Genomic DNA, 23,715 nt, shown 5'->3' with positions numbered 1-23,715 from the left:
TAGTATAAATGTCACAACCACCATAATGAAATGACCCCTCTCCTATCATTTCCTTATTATGTATTTCCTTATTACTATTTGGACTTATATTTAATTAAATTATTTTATTTCGTTTTTCATGCACGTACAAATGACAGTGTTAGCTCTTACCTATAGGCTACTGTCTTTTAGTGGAATAGCCACTGTATGGATATCTGTAAGGAAAATTATTCGTCATTAATAGGAATCTAATTGAGAGAGACTTATTTTTTCACATAATCTGCTTAAGATATAATTCATAACTCAATATTATTTGCAATGAATACATTGTTTTTATTGGTATGTACTATACATACACTACAGTTCATCATCATCATAGCCATCATGGATTCGACCTTTCATCCGTTCCGTCTATATTCAAAACTGCTCCTGTCAGCGTTATACACAATAATAATATGTTGAACTGTGAGGCCGTATGAATGAAATATGGAACACCAGAACAAAACAATATCATATACAAGTTCACTTCAATTTATCTTAAATATTTATCCAGGAAATATATCGGACTATAATAAGAAGCAGCTTCCCTAGGAGTCAGTGCACGTAATAAAACTGAATGTCACAAAATTGATACATACAGGTTCTACCAGAAGTTGGACACCCCTTCGAAAGAGGTGTTACACACCTGTCCGTATACGAAATCCCCTGATGTTTATAAAGACACTAAATCCCTCTGAAAAAAAGAAATTTTTTACTGCAAATTCAGTCTCTCTATCTTTGAAACTGGTAACTATATAACAATTTTTCTGTTATGAAAACTTACTGAAAAAAAATGCATTTTTTGTAAAAAAAAATAATACTCCAGAATGGATATATTTACATAAATGAATTAGAAATATCTTAAAGGTTTCTTATGCAATATTACTTTTTCTTGAAACAAATTGTGACACCTCGTTCACGCATTTATATCCAGACTTTTTCCTTCTTTTCCTTAGGAAAACTAAAACTGTCATTTTATAAAATTCTCTTGAGTTTGAAATTAGCAGCAAATTGACCCAAGGACCGACACTGCCACTTGTATCATAACATTGGGAGTTGGTAACACTGGTCAATCAGCTTATTCCCTCCATTTTAGTAAACAGTTGTGAAGTTTGCTACAAGTGTGACAAAGTTGGATTTTTTCCTTAAAAAAATGAAAATTGATCGAAATTCAGTGAGTATGGACGTGAAGCGGCAGATTATTGAGATGTGGAAGAATGACTTGAGATAATATCTAACTCTATCCCAAAATTCATTGATCTAAATACATCCATTCTGGAGTAATTAATTTTTTCCTAAAACATATAATTTTTCAGTAAGTTTAATGACAAAAATTGTTATATAATCTACAGGAATTTGATCCCTTTATAAACATCAGGGATTTCGCATAAGTAAAGGGACAGGAATGAAACATCTCTTTAGAAGGGATGTCGTTAAACTTCTGGTAGAACCTGTAGGCCTATTGTCTTTTGTAATAATTTATAATTTTTTGGATGAAACTAATGTTTATTCTCTGATTTGTTGATCAGTTATTGAAAAGACACAGAAATTAAATCATTTAATACGTACCAAAATATGGAGTGTAAACCTCCTTTATAGACTGCAGACGAAATACAGTTATATATAACTATTATAATACATATATACATAAATAATTTATTGAACACTTGCTACCATTGTAGGCAGATTACAGAGTATAAAATAAAAAAGGAATAAAATTTCTTATACGTACGTAAAAATATTCTGACAAATTTTGATAAAATTGAAAAGTAATAATACAAATCAATTTATCTTCAAAATATTAAACTAAACATATTAGTGGTAGGCCTATATTTACGAAAATTGGCCTTCAAATTGTTTATATGTTAAAACACATTAATTATGTCTTAAAAAGTATCCAACGTAAATTATGGAAATATCCTTACGTCCATATAGATTAAATGCTCAATGATTTCAAAATTTTTTTTCTGAGGAAATGTTATTTATTCAAGTATTACAGGTTACACCTATTTCCAACGTTAATATCTTCAGGCACTCTTTTTATTTAAGGTCTTTAAAGGCAATATAATCTTTGAATTTTTTATGAACAAATTTGGACGTTGTGTTCCAATGTGTTTATGAGAAGAAACAAACTTTTCTGCAAATATTCTAACTTTGTCTCGTCGGTTTCCAGTTGAATTGAAACTGCCAACCGGCTTAGAAATGTTATGATCCTGATTTCATAATTTGCACAATTTTGATCGCAATCACACACTATTATTCTTATGGTACTAATATTATTACTGTTACCTTATCGGGAATATACTGTCAGTTAACACGTTAACATTAACAATAAAATAAATTAAATGACACTCGTATTAAATTCTATAAAGTAATGGCCATTCCCGCATTTCTCTAGGGATAAAAAAACTGGTCCTTGACGAAAGACCATCCAAACGAATGGAAACTGCTGAAATGATGCTTCTCCGAAGTGTGGCGTGCTACATCCTTTAAGATTAAAAAAGAAGTGAGGATATACGGAAAGAGTTAAAAATAATAACTAGCGTAATAGACTATAAGTAAACAGAGAGCTAACTAAGAAGGCAATTTAAATAGAATGGATGACTATAGTATCCCGAAAAAGTACACTTCTTGCCAGCCAACCAGATGAGAAATGTGGGTTGCCCGAAGAAGGGATGGATTGATCAGTTTTCAAATTCTTGAAATCGGAACAAACCACTATGGTTTAAACCATGATGATGGAGATAAGGATGACGATGATGATGACTAAAATGGCGTAAAATTATTATTACTACTAATATTTTATAGTCATGTAAATTGATACTAAGTATACCACTACAACATATAGAATACAAGATACTGGAGTGGAATTCCTCCGGACAGTAGCTGTAAGATGCATAGTAATAGATAGACCGAAGCCTAGCACCCTCGAATTAATGTCAATCCAACTATACACTTCTTTATATGTTTTATCTTCACTGCTGTTAATTGTTTTAGGACAATATATTTAACTGAAATATTGTGACGCTGGTAGAGTCGTTTTACACACACACACACACACACACACACACACACACACACACACACACACACACACACACACACACACACACACACACACACACACACACACACACACACACACACACACACACACACACACACACACACACACACACACATATATATATATACATATATATATATATATATATGTAGACAAATACAGATCTTAATTTACATTCTGTTTCTAGCTTTCGTCTTATAGGACTTTTAATCTTTAATTGCATGGAAATCCACTTCGTAGGACAAAAGAGTAGAATAAAGGTCAACGCATAAAATAATAGTATGCTTGCATAGTATTAACATTAATTTGTCGCAATGGAAGTGGTCTGCACAGATTTTGCTGTATTAGGTTTGTTTGTCGTCATGGTTCTGAACAACAAATGACATGCTAAATATTTGATGCCCAGTTTCGTGAGCATAATTACAGTCACAAATAACAGGAGATCTGAAAATATACATAGGAGCATATTCGTGTGGTGTTGTCTATATAAACATAACTATATAAAATAGAAAAATCATGTGCACTATGCATGAAACGTCATTACATCTAATTGTTGCATTAGAGAGGAAAATTCAAATGTGGAATACTACATAAATATATACACATGGTTTATTTCCAGTGCCATATTTTGAATTATATTCAGCATATTAATTGTAATATATTTAATAACATGGCTTTATGCCCTATTAGGCTTATAGAAAGGTTAAAACTCTCTGAGTGTCATAATTTCACAAAATTTACTCTCATAAAGAGATAGATGGTAAGAATTGATTCCATAATCACGACCATTGTTATGTCATGCTCAAAATTACAATTTGTATCATGAAACGGAGAAATCAGTTATTTTATGCAGGGTTCCATTCGTTACTGTCTTCATCCATAACCAGTATAAATTAATAGTGTTTTTATATTACACCTATTTATCGAATAACTTTATTTATACTATGGTTGAAGCCTTTCAATTTGTTCAAAATGGTTGAATTTTGAAGAGGAAACAAGCCTATATTTGAATATTTTTATGTTATGTGAGTCTATGGTTTACATTTAATTATTTAAAAATAATCGAACTGATCACGATCAAATATAGAGTACATTTAAAGCTAACTTAATGTAGCACTAAATTCTTCAGTTAGGAAGCATTTATATGAATACTAAAATGTAACTGCTTGAGTTTAATAAAGAGAAATAATATGGAAACTAGAGAAATTTATAAAACTCGATCTGAAGACGTGCATTTCAAAATGGTGATAACTTTTTGTAGTGATTAATAACTCTTCGTATTGCAGTAACCAATTATTTTGGAATTATGTTAATAAGAATCACTGGAAGTGATATATGTCTATAGGCCTATGCCGGTGCTATCAGAAAGTTCATTTCACAACAAATAATTATACTTCTGCAGCCATATGTTCTATATCCTATCCTATCTGCTGCCTAGACAATGTGAAGAATTTCAGTTTACATAATAAGAAGAAATATTTGTGATGCGGAATTTACAGTTACAGTAGTAGAGGGATGTAGTTTCAGGATTTTCTTTTGACTATAAATTTATGACAAGAATTTATGTCTTCCCTTTCTTCAAAAGGAATTCATTTTACGGATATTTATCGTCCTCCAATATCCCTGACGTTTGAGATGGGAAGGACAACTATAGCACGTAAGGGTGAATCCAGAAATGCATATAGAGTGTTATATTTTTAGTTGGGAGGCCGGAGGGAAAAAGACCTTTGGACAGGCCAAGATATAGGTGGGAGGATAATATTAAAATGGATTTGAAGGAGTTTGGATATGATTGTAGAGACAGGATTAATCTTGCTTAGGATAGGGACTGATGACTGACTTATGTGAGGGCGGCAATGAACCTCCGGATCCCTTAAAAGCCATAAGTAAGTAATATTCCGCGATTATCAAGTATGATAACTAGCACGATAATCACTCATACACCCAAAACAAAATTCAAAGACTGTTATTATATCGAGAAGTAATGATACTCGTTGAAGTAACCCAATATGTTATTAAGAATAACGCACAGCTCTTAAGAACTTCAAGAGCTTCTTAAGCGTTAAGTAAAAAATCTCTCAATTTTGTGAAGTAACGAACAGATAATACTTGCATGTAATGTGAAAGATATTATAAAAACAAGAAAACAGCAAGGTTTAGTAGATGGTATTCCATTTTGAAAACTAATATCATAGTAGATTCTACAAAAAATATATTGAAAGCTGGATATTCATCTCATCTGCACCTCAAGAGTTTACTAAGAAAAGAAGATGATATTCCTTTGAAACTCATTCGTTAATGTTCAATAAGGAAGAAACAGAGAAAAATTTTTAATCCAATGAGTTTATGAAGAACATGTCGAAGTATTCCTTTAAGTGTAAATTACTAAGAATTACATTTCATAGGGACAGACTTTTTAGTACACAGTTATAAATTATTGCATAACAATACAAAAATATTTAATAAAGTATATTTATCCTCTAATTACTTCATAAGGAAACTGAAATTATGAATTTCAGATCGGCTTAATTCCATTACCTCATTCAATAAAATGTTTTGGTTTAGAACCGACAGCCTATTCCGGTTCAACAAAGCGTCACTCACGAGGTTTTCCTGGCTATCTAAGCTATTTTGTCTTACAGGCCTACTTTCTATATTAATTAATAATTAAACCAGATATTTTCATATTATTATGAAAACCAGCTTTTTTCATATTATTATGAAAACTTCAAATATTGTTTTATTGTGACAATGTTCTTGTTTGTGTTTATATTTTATTTATGCTGTTATTTAAGTGTGTCTTGTTTTAAAGAACTTTAGCTAAGGGTGCAAATAGTCAAAGATGTTGAAGAGCCCTATTAAACATCGCTTTCACTATCGCTATAAAAATACGGTAACACAGCATTGCTTCTTCATTCATATTTTCGTGTTGTACTTTCCTAGATTCCTTTCTATTTTAATAACATTTCAATAATAATGTATGCTTTTTCCCTCTTCTTCTTTTGCTTCTCTCTCCTGTCCTATGTTATCGATTTTTTTATTTCAAACATTGACTTGAAATTTCAGAAGCCGCCACACCAGTTACTTCATAAATAATGTTGTTACATGCAGTTCTAAAATTTATCCAACGCATTTACTGCAAACTGCCATCCTAATTAATTTTTAATTACTATAAATTTTGCATTTAATATAACTCTAAATAACTATAACCCTAATGTATCTGGTAAAATATGGTTCTCCATTGTACTGGATATTTAATAATAATAATAATAATAATAATAATAATAATAATAATAATAATAATAATAATAATAATAATAATTCGTTAAATTTTCCGAACATAGAAAACTGTCCATTGTACGTAGACAAAAGTGATTTCTATGGAAATATAAGCTAGGAACTAACATCGATTGTACTAAAAAAATAGGTTTCGGTGTACCGTTAACATAACTGTCGTTGTACAAATATATAGTCATTACATCTAAATTATTTTACTTTACTTTACATATCATACTACATATAAATTATGCCTATGTAAATATATTCTTAAACCATAAGTAATAAGTATGTTGTCCGAAGTTCTCGATTGAATACGTAATTATATATATATATATATATATATATATATATATATATATATACAGTATAGCCTATACACACATACCTGTACGTATATAAATCGAAATGAAGAAGAAAATTTTTATTCCTACGGCTTACACTATTCTATTTGTTACACCACATTGTAAAGAAACAGAATCATGATAAAAATCGTTGGAACTGATTAAGTAAATCATCATTTTATATAATTTGAGATAGAGATAAATAATTTTTTATAAAAATAAATACACTTCTTACGCATAATTATAGAATGAACCGACATGTGGATACAGAATACTGTATGAGAAATCTCTATGCACAATCGGACGGACGCACGTGTAGACAGACAAAATGCCGAAAATCACGTTTTCCGTAGAATCTGAAAATATGTATTTTGTAGCTTTATATTATTTTGCTCTTATACTTTTTAGAATGAGAATGTAACGACAACCAATTCAAGTCTGGAATCACTTGCTGGTTTCCAAGTTATTTTACTCTATATTAACTCAAGTGCTCTGATTACAAATAAAAAGGATAATTTCTTCCCAAATAATCGGTTGGAAAGGCTGAGGAGTGATCTGTTAAAATCACATTATTGAATAAGTTTCAGAATACGACTTTTTGGGCCAAAACAAATTACGAGATTCAAATACCTATGTCAAACAGCAAATGTCACTCAAGAGCAAATTAGAAAGACAGCACAAATTAAATTTTATGAAGTAATGAAACTCCCTCTGATTGAGGTTCTGGCTGATATGTACATTTATTATCAGACAGTACATCTCACGATCTATTTGACGATATGTATCAGAGGAAGAACAATTGTTTGTATGCATCTGAAGTCTGACTAGTGTAATATGTACCCTATGTACCCTATGCAATGGAGAGGGAAAGGAACTGGCTACTCGATTCTATTATCTCCTGGCCTAGTTGCCTCATAGATGATGTGTTCTTGGTATCACTTGTGTGGTTCAGACCTCTCTTCGGACAGTTGACTAAACAACAACAAAGTGATGAAAATCCCTTCAATATGTAATGACATTCTAACAGGTTTCATGAGAAAGAAATAATAAAATACGAGATTCAACTATCAATGTGGAACAAAAAGTAAGAGAGAGAGAGAAAAAAAAGCAAAAAATTAGAAGAGAAACACATATACAATTCTATAAACTAATTATGCTTTCTTCCTTAATCTATGGTCCTTTAAGATGGGTTTCGAATGAGGAAGGTAAAATATTTCCCCGATATTGCTTACAGTTAAAGAAATTAAGAAGTTGCATTACAATAAATTAAGAGTTAAAGTCTTAAAAAAAAGAATATAAGAAATTCCATGTAAACGATTACAAGGCTTGCAAATAATGGTGTATTCAATTTAATAATTATAAATTTAGTGTATTTTCTATGATATAATATATTTGACGAGAGAGATAGGAGTTCCCCACTAAAAGAAAGTCAGGAAATATACCGGTATATATTTTCCTGTATGTGCTTTGATCCTGGTTGAGTGGAAGAGAAGGCCTAATGGTCTTAACTCTGCCGGGGGAAAATAAAACTATTATTATTGTTATTAATATTATTATTATTATTATTATTATTATTATTATATCGCAAGTATATGGAATAGCAACAGTTTGAAGTGAGTTCAATATAGGATATGATTAAGAAGTACGAGATAATGATAATAAAACTTTGATTATGATTAAAATAACAACTCAGTGTACAATAGGACATACAAATATCACGTACAATTGCAATAAATTCTAATTATCACTAATCGCCGGGAATCGAATCGAACCTCGGACCGTTTCCTTGGAAAGCAAACGCTCTATCCACAGGACCAAAAAGGCGACAAATCTGACACTAAGATGGATATGTGTTAGAATTATAACTAAGGGGTAATCAATATTTTAATGCGAGCTGAGGACACATTTTTTTATATCACGTAAAGAAGATATGTCTGATAACTTAAAAGCCAGAACTTACTTTCACCCATGTAATTATATCAATAAATTTCCTAAAATTAATATATTTTATAACCTCTGGAACAAATTATATGTTCTAAAATATTGACACTAGCCTATTATTAAGTAGAATAAATATCGCTTTACTCGCTTCAGGGTCAAACGTAGCTATTAACTATTCATATGTGTTTTACTTCTCGATTATAGGGATTGAAATTTTTCCATAAGGCGAATAATAAATAAATTGTAATAGACTGTTTACCTACATAAATTATTATTTAAAAAAATATATAATATTTTGTGAACTTAACGTAAACCTAGCAATAAAAATGGACTATTTTTCTGTAAAAAACTTTACTTTTCTGTAGGCGAAGTCGCAAAAATTTGTATCGCGTCTCAACAGAAATATCTTAAAAGCCATGTATGAACATATGGAGTTCGTATTTATCTGAATTATTTCAAGTTGGTTGTTAAAATTTCACACTCCACAATACAGTATGTTTCGTAAAGAAGGGAACTCAAGGATAGGAATTAGCCCTTATATTATGTCTACATTTGAATTTTTCCAAGTATGACCTGAGGCTTATCACTACAAAACCGCTAATGTATTGTAGTACCTCATTATTTTTAAGCACCCATTTTCACACTTAGTGAAGTAGTAATAGACGACCTTATAACATAGAATAACACTGTTTTGCGTTTTATATACATTTTTTAAATTTACAAGCGTGCAGATCATAAGTTGTCAGATTCCTTACTGTTGACATTGTAAACAAACTGTGTATTGCTGAAAACAACATTTTATACTGTTACTGCTTCAGAGAGAACGGTTTACTTTATATTGTATGTTTTTAATTATAGTTTAAGAAAACAGACAAAACAGGAAGCATAAAACGATAAACAATAAACTTTTTCGGAAAACCACGAAATAAATAGTGCAAAAAAAGTTGTCTGAATGAGCCTTATCCTTTTGTTATGACAATCTTTACTGCACGAATAAAAAAATTCAATTTTTCTCGGTTACATACATGCAGATACATTCATAGTAAATTTATTTGGAAATTTTCCATTGGTAATCAGGATTAATTAAGTGTACTTTAAAAATGTTTGAGACTCATTTCATAACATCATATACGGATATCTGTTTCTTTTCAGGCTTGTCATAGTTGAGTCTGTGTGTGGTTTTTAGTACTTTGAAATGGCAAACAGTTGAGAGTAACATATGATGTTCTGTATTTCAACTTGTTGACCATGCTAACCTTAGATATGTGCAAATCAAGAATGCAAGGCCGAAATCTTAATTTGATCGGTTTAAGTTGCGTCTCTTATTAGTAAAAGACTTTTATTTTGCTTATTTTCTATAAATTTATTTGCGAGACTGAGTTTGAACTCCATAAAAGAGTCATAACGCGAGGTATACCTGAGTTTGTAAGATATGATATACGATTAGGCTACATTGCAATGAAGTGATGATTTCTGTGAAATTAAATTAGTGCTTGCGTTGGCGAATTTGATATCTGCATTTTTAAATAAAGTATCTTTATGAAAATATAAGTTAATTGGAGCTAACATTAACTTCATTCCAAAATTGATAATCAAGAAACTTCCAATTTTTCTGAAATTGTAGATAATTTGGGTAAAAAATTATGCAATTGTGATAAAGTAACGATCACACGACTAATAGGTAATAATTTCTCACAATTTAACAGATACTACACATGATGTTAACAAGATATGAGTTTTTATTCGTCACTTATGAGATTTAGTTTTACTATGAAATGTCTTATATAAAGTTGTTGCAAATAAATTAAATAATACTGTACTAGTGTTTCAGGAAAATATTGAGATTTATTGAGTGTGACAAAAATAGTTTTATAGAACTTATATTCATTTTTATATATTTGAAATTCCCGCTAAATTTTATGAAAAAGCAAGTATCTTTATTATTGTCAATATTAATATGAATTAAATGTATTTCAATCGTTTTAAGAGGTTATGCTAATTAAGCAGGTAGGGAAAACAGCAGCACTCTGCAAAACCTATAATTAAAAAAAAATACAGTCTTTCTTCACCACAAATTTCACTTGAACCCCTCGAGATTCGAATCCAGGTTACCGACATGGAAGGCCGACTATTTAGCCGATCGGCTAACAGTACGCCTTGCAGTGAAGTTAAACAAAAAGTCAATATGAATAAAATAAATGATTATTAAAGATTTTCATTCCTGAGTTGAAAATCGTTTATTCTGGAAAGGAAAGAATATTATTATGTCCAAATGATAATTAGTTACGGCGATAGAATGAGAAATAAACAAGATGTCTATGATTTGTTTAAGGAAGTACACTTAAAATTACGAGTTTCGAAAATAGTGCAAACATTCAATGGAATAGCAAACGTAAAAAATAACTAATTTGGAAGACTGAGACAATTATGGGAGAAAATGCTCTTGACATGATGCTATTCATCCAAGAAGATCCACAAAATTCGCCACATAGATACAGACACTTGAATACGAGTACCATGTCAATAATGCATCAGTATGGAATTTGTCAAATTAGATAAATGACATCCTTACACAATTCAATTCTTGCAATAAGTAAAAGAAGATTTTGCAGAAGAGATACGTTCTATGGAACCTTAATGAGGGAGATAAATCAGAACTCAGATATTGGGACATTAAGCAACATTATGTTTAAATGGCAGTGTCAACAAACGTAACTAACTATACGTAATTGTTCCTTGAGAAACCTAATGATACTAGCACACAAACAAAATCCTAAGAAAGTCAATGTGTGAGCATGCTGAGGGGGAAACAATAAAATTTGTCCATTTTCATAGAACAAAATTTAAACACTGACAAGAATTTTATATTTTCTCTGCTGTCTCTAACCGTCACAGTTTTTAAACCATGTTAGGTTTCATTTTATTTGTCCTTTTTTCTAATCAGACAATTATGAAACTTTATGATCACAAAATTACAAAGCTTTTTCTTAGGTATTTTATTCATATGCCTATCACGTTTTGATATTTCACCCTTCGGAAGTTTTTATGTTACACACTAACGGTATACACTGGTGATACTGGATCAATATCACGATTGGTTTTTCTTGAGGTAGTATGACTTGAAAGTGACAGCAACCAAACATTTATGAATGTCCGTAGTCGGATTCCAACCTGCAATATCAAAGCTACTCCTCAACCATTGTGTGCTTCAAGTCCTGCTGAGATTTCTTTTCCCAAATTATATATCCAGACGTAATTCACGTAACCATTGCAATTTTTCCTAGTATTTCAATTGACGACTGCGAAGGATATGATGGGAAAATATTTCTACGAGCGACGCAAGGACGTACTACCATATTCATATAAAATTACATTTCTCCAATACGACCTTACCGGAAAATCCTTATTAGAAAAATATGGTTCCGCGTTTTTAGAGAGTTCTGTCTATTTTAGGCCGAATTTTGATATGATTGTCCTGAATGTTTGAAAAGTTACCACATTCCATAATTCGCAAATTCAAATAATGTTTACAAATGGACGACACAAATTCAGAATTTTCCTTTATCCTGAAATACTATAATTAATTTTATGAGCTCGCTACAAAGAAGAAAGCACTTTTAGTCAAGGACGTTAATATAGGCCTAAGTAACACAATTTTAAACAATGATTTGTTTTCAAAGTTGAGACTACCCTGTAATGAGTCTGAAACTAGATCTTAAGAAGCTATTTGAAAGGCTGAGAATGTATAATATAATTTTTTAAATAAACGTTTTCAGCCTCTGAAACGAAAGTAATGTAATTTCAAGAAAGAAATAAATAAAATGTAAAATAATCTTAAAGAGTACTTTTATACCAGCACATCATTGTAAATGTTTAAGTTTCAATATATATAACATTGTCCAAAATAAGAAATAAATAAAAAAAATAAGTAAGTTTAAGGTTTTTGTGTAATAGTTAGAAAAAAATATTGAAACGGTTAACTCCGAAAAGTAGGTACACAATTCTAAATTATCGAAGTGATAACTATATCTATGCTGACTTAATATAGGCTCTCCCATAACCTTTGAAATACTGACATAAATAACCCATTTTAGTGTATCTAAAAGTAGTTATATATTTACATTTTATTGTTTATCAAAGCCTACCATTTGGACTAGTTGAAAATTATACTGGATATTAAATAAATTCATAGTAACACATTATTGTATTTTTAAATGGAATATCCTATATTTTGTTCCATAAATTTGTTGCACTCTTCTTCCTGATTCAGATTGTATAAGAATGAAGTACTACAGCTTTGTATTAATAAAACAAAACTGTTCAAAGATTATTGTGTATATTTTTAGCTGTTTCATCAAAAATATATTTCAAAGGTAAATTTCAATACAAATGAAGACCTCCCTTCAATAAGAATGTAACCAACAAATCTATAATAAACGTTGCAGGAGAAAAGAGAACAATTTCTGGGGCATAATTTGTTAGCCTTAGCAGAACCATTTGATTAATCAAGAATACAAGTTTATTCTGCTATTGTGTGCAATTGTTTATTGTTATAGATGAATGCTTCTAAATTACGTTTTTCATCGAAGTCACATATTTTATTAATTTGATGTTACATTCTTTTACGAGAGAGGTCTTAAAATATTTCAATTGGTACCCCTCTTCTGCAACATATACCATATTTAATTATTTTAATCTGCATTCTTGTAACATTACGCAGTACTTGGGAAAGAATACGTCTGGATGAGTCTAATATCCTGTTTTGAAAATTATCTGATTTTCTACGGGTGTATCGTAGACGTCTGATTTTAAGTGTCCCCATAAAAATAAATCGAATGGTGACATATCTAGAGAGCGTGCTGTCCATATTTTTGGTCCGTTGGTTCCAGTTCATCTTTGTGGGAATTCCCTGTCCACATATTCACAAATAGCTGCTACATTGTGTGCTGACGCACCATCCCGCTGAAAGTGTATTTGAAATCTGCATTGAAAATGAAGTTCTACAAGAACTTTGCGGAAGAATTTTCCTGAAGAAGCTGTAGGCCTACCTAGAGCAGATATATGTCGACCTTTGAAGTTTCCTGATAAAAGTATGAACCTAACGAGAGTCCATCTAATATCCGACATCATGCATTAATTTTCCACACTTGTTGATGATTGGTCTCTCAAACTGAATTGGGATTTTCTGTAGCCCAGTAGTATACATTATGGCGATTCACTATCCAACTTTAAGAAATATTGCTTCATGGACCCATAAAATGTTTGATAGGAAACTAGGATCATCATCTGTTTTAACCATTAGTTTAAAAGCAAAATTCAAACTCTGTCAAAGTCTGTATCTCTAAGATTATGTATCTACGAAGTAGAACTTAAAATGCTTCCAATTTTAACTTTTTTAAGAAGTTCTATGTACTGAGCTTTTGAATAAATATGTCTGATCCTTTCATAATACCCTCACGGTTACCTGTGGGTTTTGATCAACATCACCATCACTGGTACTGAATTATTAATCATCACAAGTCACTATCTTCTTATGTCCTGGTTGTTTGTTATTGTGTAATTGTTTATCACGACAATATTTTTATTCAAGTCTAATGAAAGTATTTTCAGAAATATGTCTTCTTTCTAAACAACGTTCAAGATACAGACTGCAAGTATTTCACGAACTTTTTCTGCTCTCAGTAACAGGGTCATACTCACATATTCATCGCTTGAAAACATCTTGCAGCATCTTTTAGTAAAAAACGGTAAAATGATATAAAACAACGCTTTGCGTGCACTAGAAACATCTTGGCTTATATAACGTTTCTATTGGAATTTATCTTTTATAAAATAATTTTCATAAAACATCTAAAAATGTACACATGATATATAAATTGTTTATATTTTGTTAATAGGCTGATTATATGATTTGAATCAGGATGAAAAGTTCAGCAAATATAGTCAATGAAACAGCAGTTGTTCTCTTAAAAAGCGTAACTTTGCGTTACAAATTTCTGCAACATTCTGTATAATTTTCAACTACTCTAAACGGTATGTTTTGGTAAACCCTATAACGTAAAATATGGGACAAAAATTAAATATTATATCATCATCATTATCATCATCACCTAGCTATCATGGAAGTAGGGCATTTGTTAACCTGTTCCGGTCTCACTGTCCAAAAGTATTTTCCTAGGTCTTCCTTGACTTCTCCTTCCTCTTGGGACATAGTTATTCAAAATTTTGGGTAGTCTGTTTCTTGCCACCTTGTGTACATATTGAAACCATTTTGTTTTATAATTTTCATTTTTTTCTAATATTGGAACCATTTTTAATTCTTATGCAATCTCTGTATTAGTTTTGTAGTCCATCCAAGTGTAACCTGCTGTTTTTCGCATGTATTTCATTTCTGCTGCTCTTATTCCCGATGCATCTGCTGCTATGACGTACAAGAGGGTGGGAAGAGCTGTGTGTTATACAGTTTAAACCTGGTTTTCTTTAAGATTTTCTGTGGTTTGAGTAGATTGTTTACAATTCATGTTACTTTAAAATAATTATTTAATTTATAGCTGATATCTTTTCTTCTTCATATGAAACCAAATTTCCTAAATAATTGAAAGTATTCATTTGTTCTATTATCTCATTATTAATTACTATTTTACTTCTTAATTTGTTCGAACCTTTGAACGTAATTGATTTTGTTTTCTTGACTGAAATTGTTAATCAGGATTCCGTTATTTTGTTTAATCCAAATACAGCTTTATCTTCTGAGTCAGACATTAGTACTTGGTCATCTGAGAATTATAAAGTATTGAAGTTTATACTAAATCAATCCGATGAAGAAGTCAGAAGATATGTATTGGTTACATTCTATGGCAGGACAGGCAAAGAACAAATTCATACATGCGAATAAAATTGGATACATTTGATTTTATGGTCATAATATCATGAACAAATAAATAAGATCCTACGCTCACATATTTTAAGAAAATTAAGACTTCCAGAAATCCAGAAGATTTCAACATGTAGAAAATCCTCTGCCTGGATGGAAGAATAATTTTTCTCGAAATTAAAGACAAGCTTATCTATATCCGTGAAATAGAGTATGATGACTATTGCACCTTTATTACGTCATACTACTTTTGACCAATAAAACAGTACGAAAGGACGTCTTTCAACTAATCATGCTGCTTATTGCTACAATTTTATCACGTCCCTAGCATTTGTTTATTTTTATCACTTACCTAGCATTTATTTGTTTTTATCACTGCCCTAGCATTTGTTTCTCTGTTTGCCAACATTTCAAACTGAAAATTATTTATGGTACTATAAAACATGCTTTGCGATAGTCATTTGTTTACCGCATAGTCAGCCAACTGAAAATGGCGGCTCCGTTCAAACATTTTGATGACGCTAACATTAGTGAAATATAATTTTAGTAAGTCAATTAATACTTTACTGTATTATGGTACTTTATTTCTTCTAACCTTTCTACACTTTCTTTCAATCGTGTAATAGTCAATTAAATCCCATTCGAGTTTTGATCTTCTTTAGATAAATCAAAACGTCTAGTGAGATTGCTGTTGATATTGACAACGTTCATTGCTTTGATGAATATCCATATTATAGTTTCCGGCGGAAAGAAATTTAAGCCAGATCGGCAAAAACAAAATTAGTCTGCGATATCGCTGGATGCCTAAATGAAACTGATAGAACAGATACCCTTAGTGTCTGCAACGAAATGCCCAATTTTCATTGTGTCCTTAGGAAATAAGCGATAGAATTATGAAAACTTTATTATGTTTATTATAGTTATGTTTTCCTTATTAATTATTTGTACTAACTGCGTTTCTTTTATTATATTCCAATCTTTAGATCTGTATATTTTTTGTGATATGTTAGTATTCTGTTCTTTAACTTTTTGTTAAATTTTCACTGCATGTATACTTTGTGACCTGGTAGAGTGTAAGAGAAGGCCCTATGGTCTTAACTCTGCCAGTATAAATAAATAAATAATAGTAATAATAATAACAATAATAATAATAATAATAATAATAATAATAATTATTATTATTATTATTATTAGGGTAAACTAGGGTCTGTTGGACAGTCGGGCATGTTGGACACTCTGTACTTTAACGTGTTACCTCGCCACTTGTGGGCACCACATTCTGCTAGAAGTCAATGAAGGAAGTAGCAGAATGTGGTGCCCACAAGTGGCGAGGTAACACGTTAAAGTACAGAGTGCCCGAATGTCCAACAGACCCTAGTTTACCCTATTATATTTTTTGTGATATGTTAGTATTCTGTTCTTTAACGTTTTTTTAAATTTTCACTGCATGTATAATTACTTTGTGACCTGGTAGAGTGTAAGAGAAGGTCCTATAGTCTTAACTCTGCCAGTATAAATAAATAAATTATTATTATTATTATTATTATTATTATTATTATTATTATTATTATTATTATTATAGTGTTACAACTCAAGACAATTTCCACGTGTGACGACAACATGATTGACCGTTCCGACACATACCTCACTTCCTGATTATCACTACCATTACAAAATAGTCTAATTCATTGGTCATAATGTTCTCCATACAACATGTAGGTTATTGTTTAATGTCTCCATATTACGATATAATTTAGGTTACTTCAGTCAAATACCTTTAGATTCAGAGTGTCTGTAAACTGTCGTTATTTAGTTCTTTCTAGACATGTCACAGGGAACAAGACGAGAATCGAGTTAGCCTACATAGGGTTATCTTACTTACCACAGTTCATAATTCCTGTTATTAAGGTTTAATAATTCTTTTTCCATTATAAAATATGTTATTTAAAATATTTAAAACGTGGATAGAAGTCCATATCTGGATTTAACGAAACTGAAATATTTTAAACGTGTAGATATCATAAGGCCCTCGTGATGTGTGTAGCAGGACTCTAGGCTTCATACCGAGAAACAGCAGGACATGAGAGACGATTCTTATTGTTCTGCATAATTGTATTTCTTATCTTTACGTACATATGTTGATTATTTTGTGTATTTTGAACTCCAGACACCTTTAAATATATTTGGTAAATGTGGTCTATATGATCAACTTTACGTATAATTGATTTGGAAGAAACATAAATCTTGCACTTGAATGCTTCCGTCATAGAAATATGAAAAAAGAAGGAAAATATAGACGGAAATTAATATCTAGATTGGCATCGAACGTATAAAGAAAGAAATAGACGGAAATTAATGGGAACATACTGTGCAACGCCTCTGAAAGAAACTAAGGAATGCATTGTGTGCTTTCACGTTGATTTGTAGTTAATGCGCCGATGTTTCAAGGAGAATTACGTAATAATCAATAAACATTTCTCATAATTAATATTAAACCACCGTCATACTAGCAGGGCAACGAGCGTGACTCGCTATCCAAAGTTGCGTGGGTTCGAATCCCTCTTGGACCGATTACCTGGTTGGAATTTTTCGATGTTTTCGGCACTACAAGGCAAATGTCAGGTAATTACATGGCGGATCCTCGGATTCATTCCACAATACCATTCGTTATCATTAATTGTGTTGATGTTAAGTAGTTGATACGGAGTAATTAAATATGTCCTGTGTAAATGATACAACTTAATTCTTTACGAGTGATTACAGTGAAATAAATAAATAAATAAATAAATAAATAAATAAATAAATAAATAAATAAATAAATAAATAAATAAATAAATAAATAAATAAATAAATAAATAAAGTCACTATTATTAATGTTATATGGCAATTGACGGTTTCTCAGGATGAATGAAATCCGAAGGGAAAATAATATCACTTAACTGAAACATTTTCGGACAATATGATATTTGGAAGAATTTACTCCTTTGAATTTATGTAAAACTGCTTTTAGGAGTCTTTAATTTTATACTCACTGTATACACTGGAGTCCATTGACGATATTACAGACTTTTCACCAGTTCAAATTTCTACATGTTTTTTTTTTTTTATTTATATAGTTACATTTTCACATTTTAAAACATGTAACTTACTCGTGTAGTTCTACTTTCTTACAATAATTTATGAAAGTTATTCTTAATTGTTGTTATAGTAACAATAATAATAATAATAATAGTAATGATGATAATAATAATAATAATGATAATAATAATAATAATGATAATAGTAATAATAATAATAATAATAAATACAATTTTGTCAAGTAATTCAACTATGTCGAAGGATAATTGGTACATTAATTGTAGGATTATATATGAAGTTTCGAAATTATTCTTCATATTCATTCATTCATTCATTTATTTTATTCCATAGATCTTACATGAGCAATGAAGCTTTAAGATGTGGAACATGTCAACATTTTACAATATTACAATTACAATTTTTACAAATTTTTATAGTTTTACAATTTAGTAATTTTCTACAATTTTTACAATTTTGTACAATTTTTTTTACATTTTTTTTACATTTTGGCGAGATGTAGTGAGATGAGATGAGGTCCGAGGATTCGCCAAAATATTACCCGGCATTTGCCTTTTCGGTGGGGGAAACCTCGGAAAAACCCAACCAGGTAATCAAATCAAAGGGGGTAATCAAATCAAAGGGGTTGATGCCAAGGACTCGCCATAGACCATCCGGCTTCAGTCCCACGGCTGGGGAAAACCTCCGAAGAAACCAAAGTCCAAAGGGGGATCCAACCCAAGCCCGGACGCAGCTCCGGATCAGCAGCCCAGCGAGTCTGTCGACTGAGCTACATCGATGGCTCTACTAAAAGTATACAATACATAGCCAATCAGATTATTAAATTTACAAATGCAAACGATCATTCATAAGTTGAACTATATTATAATACAAAACAATTTAATTAAATTTAAGGCATAAACAATTCAACCAGTTGTGATATACAGAAATTGATAATACATATCATGCAACCTACTTCAAATTACAAACACAAACAATTTATCAGTAGAGCTATATAGATTACTATTCAATTTAAAGCATATACAATTCATCGGCCAAAACTATACAAATATATACAATACAAAGTAGCATACTTTCATTAAGCTATACAAATTTGTGCAATTAATATCGAGTAGATTAATTCAATTTATAATCATAAACAATTCATCAGTTGAGCTATACATATTACCATTCAATTTACAGTAGGTCTATATACAATTCATCAGTAGAGCTACACAGACTAGTAATCATTTTAAGAACATATACAATTCATCAGCCAAACTATACAAACATATACAATCAAATTAGTTCAATTTACAAACTTATTTTCGTTAAGCTATACAATTCATATGAAGTAGATTAATTCAATTTATAAGCTTAAACAATTCATCAGTTGACCTATACAGTATACCATTCAATTTTCAGTACATACAATTCATCAGTTATGCTAAACAAAAAATACAATACATAGTAAACAGATTAAGTCAATATAAAAACATATTTTAGTTGAGCTATATAAAATTGTACATGCCATTTAAGTAGAATAATTCAATTCACAAGCATAAACAGTTCATCAATTGTGTAGAAGGTATGAGTATGTAGAAATTTGGTTAATTCTTTTCTGAACCTTTTCTCGTTGTTCTTCAAATCTTTAAGATAATTAGGCAGTGCATTGAAGACTGTTATACATGAATAGCTTAGACTAACAGAGGGTAGATGAAGATCTGATTTATGTCTTGTATTAAAATGATGAATGTCTTGATTAGTACTGAATTTATCTTGGTTTTTAATATACAGCATCATTAGGGAAAGAATGTATTCACAAGGTAAAGTCAAGATTTCTAAGTTTCGGAAAATATTTTTACATGAGGTCCTTTTATGCACACCGGCCATTATTCTTATAGCTTTCTTTTGTAAAACAAAAACGTGTTTAGCTTCAGACGAGTTACCCCAGAATATTAATCCATATTTCATTACGGAGTGAAAATATGCAAAGTATGACATTTTAAGTAAGTTTATATCACCAATAGTAGATAAGGATCTTAATGCATAACAGGCAGAGCTCAATTTACGAGTAATACATTCTATATGCGTTTTCCAGTTCAAGTGATTATCCAATTCTAAACCAAGAAACTTTGTGCTTATAGGTTCTTTGAGATGAGTTCCATTTAATCGAATACTGTAGGAAACCTGAGCACTATTGTGTGTACTAAATTTGACTGCATTGGTTTTATCAACATTAAATGCTAGTTTATTTGCATGGAACCATTCATTCATTAAATTCATGTATTAGGTCTTACAGGCCTTCCGCAGTCATTCCGAGGTTTTAACAGATCTGTATAACGACTACTTCCCACTAGAGTTGCAATTTAGTATTATCTGTGATATCTTAGGGTGCTATTCATAGATATTTCGCAGCACGCGCTACGGGCGTACTAAGCTAGACCCGGCTATCCACTGGTTACTTGTACAGAATTCAAATCATATCCTATCACTAACACTGGTTTATGAATACGAAAAACCCTGATCATACACCGGAAACCCGCGCTAAAAATGTCTATGAATACGGCCCTTAGAGTCTTACATTAGAAATACTTGACTTTTGTAATAAATTTCATCTTTATTTCTTATGTGCTCCTAATGTAGTGCAATTTATTAATCCTGAACAATGGCCGCACTTCTGTTTCTTTGCAGCTTAGTACAGTATATTAAATTGCATTTTACTGTTCCGCTTCATTTGGTTTTAATAGCATTGTTAGAAGTCCACATTCACTATATACCCTATGTCAACATAGTTCGTTACTAACAACAAATTTAATATGTTACTCTTATTTTGGATTTGTTCAAGGATATTTACATGTCCCATTAAATTTAATCTTAATGGCGAATAGCTACACTCAGTTTCTTGTTGTATAACTTGGTGCGTAGATGTGTATGTATGTATGTATGTATTTGATACCGACTTTTTGTTTTCGATTATTTAAAATGCAATATTTTAGGCAAAGTATGTAATATTGACAGTTAAAAATAAATGTTAGAATTATTCAAACAATTACATATGGTTAAAGCGTAGAAATTGTTTCACTCTTAACATAACTTATACTGTGCAAGAGTGTTCGATTTAACGACATTATTTAAATCGAAAGTATATTATTAGTAAAGTGTAGTGATCAAATTAAGACTGAAGCTAGAAGGACATTTTAAATAAAACAATTTATTTCTTTGAAGTGCGTTTTCGGTTCATTACAATGAACAATATATTTGAAATCATTGCTACTTCGGATGCTAACTTTCACTGTTAAGTTACTTGAAGAATAACATTTCATCAGTAAGATAACGATTGGGTTCTGTCAGTGTAATTTGTCATGTTTTAATTCATATTTCATTGAATTCTTGTTATTCAAGTTGTTTCAGGCACTATTTATATTATTTTATTATTATTTCAGAAAATCATCTGTGCTATCTGCAGCTTCTACACGCGGTCGTTAGAAGACAGGAAGTTATCATAGTAATAAGTGAGAAGTGGAATAAAAATTTTTCAAGATCTTCACATTCACTCTTCGAGAATTCTTTCCCAAAACATCTTATATACACAAGGTAATTACAAACACTTTATACGTATGTATGTAAAATTATATATACTTTGCAATAAATTAATCTGGGGAGAAATGTAACGACATTTAGTGCAAATATCCTGCACATTAGTGTTTTTACATTGAAATTCATAAATAGACCTGAATTTCTGTAGTATGCACAGAACACTGATGTAAATATTCTTACTAGAAAGAACTATATAGCCTACTTTTTAATTCAATAAAATGTGATTTTTCGGTTTGGTTAATATACTCGAACATTTACGTCACGATTGTCAAATGTACTGCAACGGCTATTACTATATACATTTTGTTTATTTATATTATGTCATATTCATACGGCATGCTTTTCTTGCTCCTTCTATTAAGACTATAAGTGAGTATGAAATCTAACAACTTATAGTCTTGGAATTTTGTCTCAATCCTAATAGTAAGCGTTTTTATCATATCACTGACGTAACTTCTCTTCCGAAATGACTATAGCCGTGCAAGTGATATTTTTCTTCTCTAAAAATCGCTGTCGATTGAATTCGTACTCAAATGTCTCAAACTGAGGAGAAGAATAATAAGCAAAGAATTATCGCCATTACTAACATTGAGGAGATGAAGTAATAGGAGTAAGGCAAAGCGTAGATATGATAGTTAAGAGTGAAATCTGATTATCCTATAAATAAGACTTAAATGCTTTTACGGAAATTTTACAATTTGTTCGCAATGCGTTGAGCGTCTGATTCTTAACATATTTTTCGGATTTTTTATTTCCGAATGTGTCTTTGTTTTCTTAGTACCGTAATAAGATTATGCGCTTAAAATTTTTCAGGTATCTAGTTGAAAAGTTATTAGTGATGGGAAAATATTTCAATTAAATTAAAAAATATCTTTCGTAAACATTTTTATGAGTAAAACAACTGAATCTTACTGAATCTTAACAGCAAAAATTATTTTTTATCCCAAATATTACTGTAAGTTACTCTGTTTAATATGTTGGATTTACTTCATAATAATAGATACAACCAATTACGATGAAGAATAATGAATCATGTAAGAAGATGTACACGACCTATTACAATGGACTCAGTTTAATTGTTTGGCAATAAAATTGCATCGTATTATAATTTCATCTTACAAATTCAATATGGGAAATATATGGGATATAAAATAATATTCAGAAGCAATTTTGGCAAAACTATTATTCTTCTTCGCCATCGTCTTCTTATAGCACCACTGCTGCTATGTACTGTCCAAATTTCATTTTATCAATTTTATTTTAGCTTGGAATTGATGATTTGCAATGCATTTTGGTAGTCTAGTTTATTATATTAAACGTCATCCATTTACTTCTCTTACGTTACCATCAAGTAATGTTGTTTTCAGTTCCCAATTTTTCTTTCTGTTTGTGATTTCTTCGGTACCATGAGAAATTCACCAGAAAAGCCGAACTTTGCTTCGTATCATTACATTTTGATCCTTTGTTTTTATTGTAGGCCTACACGACTTCCTACCGGTTATAACTTACTATTTCACGTA

General features: G+C 30.7%; 1 long non-coding RNA gene across 1 annotated transcript in view; it reads right to left on the bottom strand.

Annotated features, from left to right (window-relative positions):
* LOC138701468 (uncharacterized) overlaps positions 1–23,715 on the bottom strand; it is a 551,526-nt gene that overhangs the window by 284,549 nt on the left and 243,262 nt on the right. The window contains exon 2 of the long non-coding RNA XR_011332598.1: positions 151–194. This is a non-coding gene — a long non-coding RNA (uncharacterized lncRNA). The remainder of the gene's footprint in view (positions 1–150; positions 195–23,715) is intronic.

Source organism: Periplaneta americana, chromosome 6 (assembly GCF_040183065.1).
Source record: "Periplaneta americana isolate PAMFEO1 chromosome 6, P.americana_PAMFEO1_priV1, whole genome shotgun sequence".
NCBI lineage: Eukaryota > Metazoa > Arthropoda > Insecta > Blattodea > Blattidae > Periplaneta > Periplaneta americana.
This window is presented reverse-complemented; position numbering and strand designations above follow the sequence as displayed.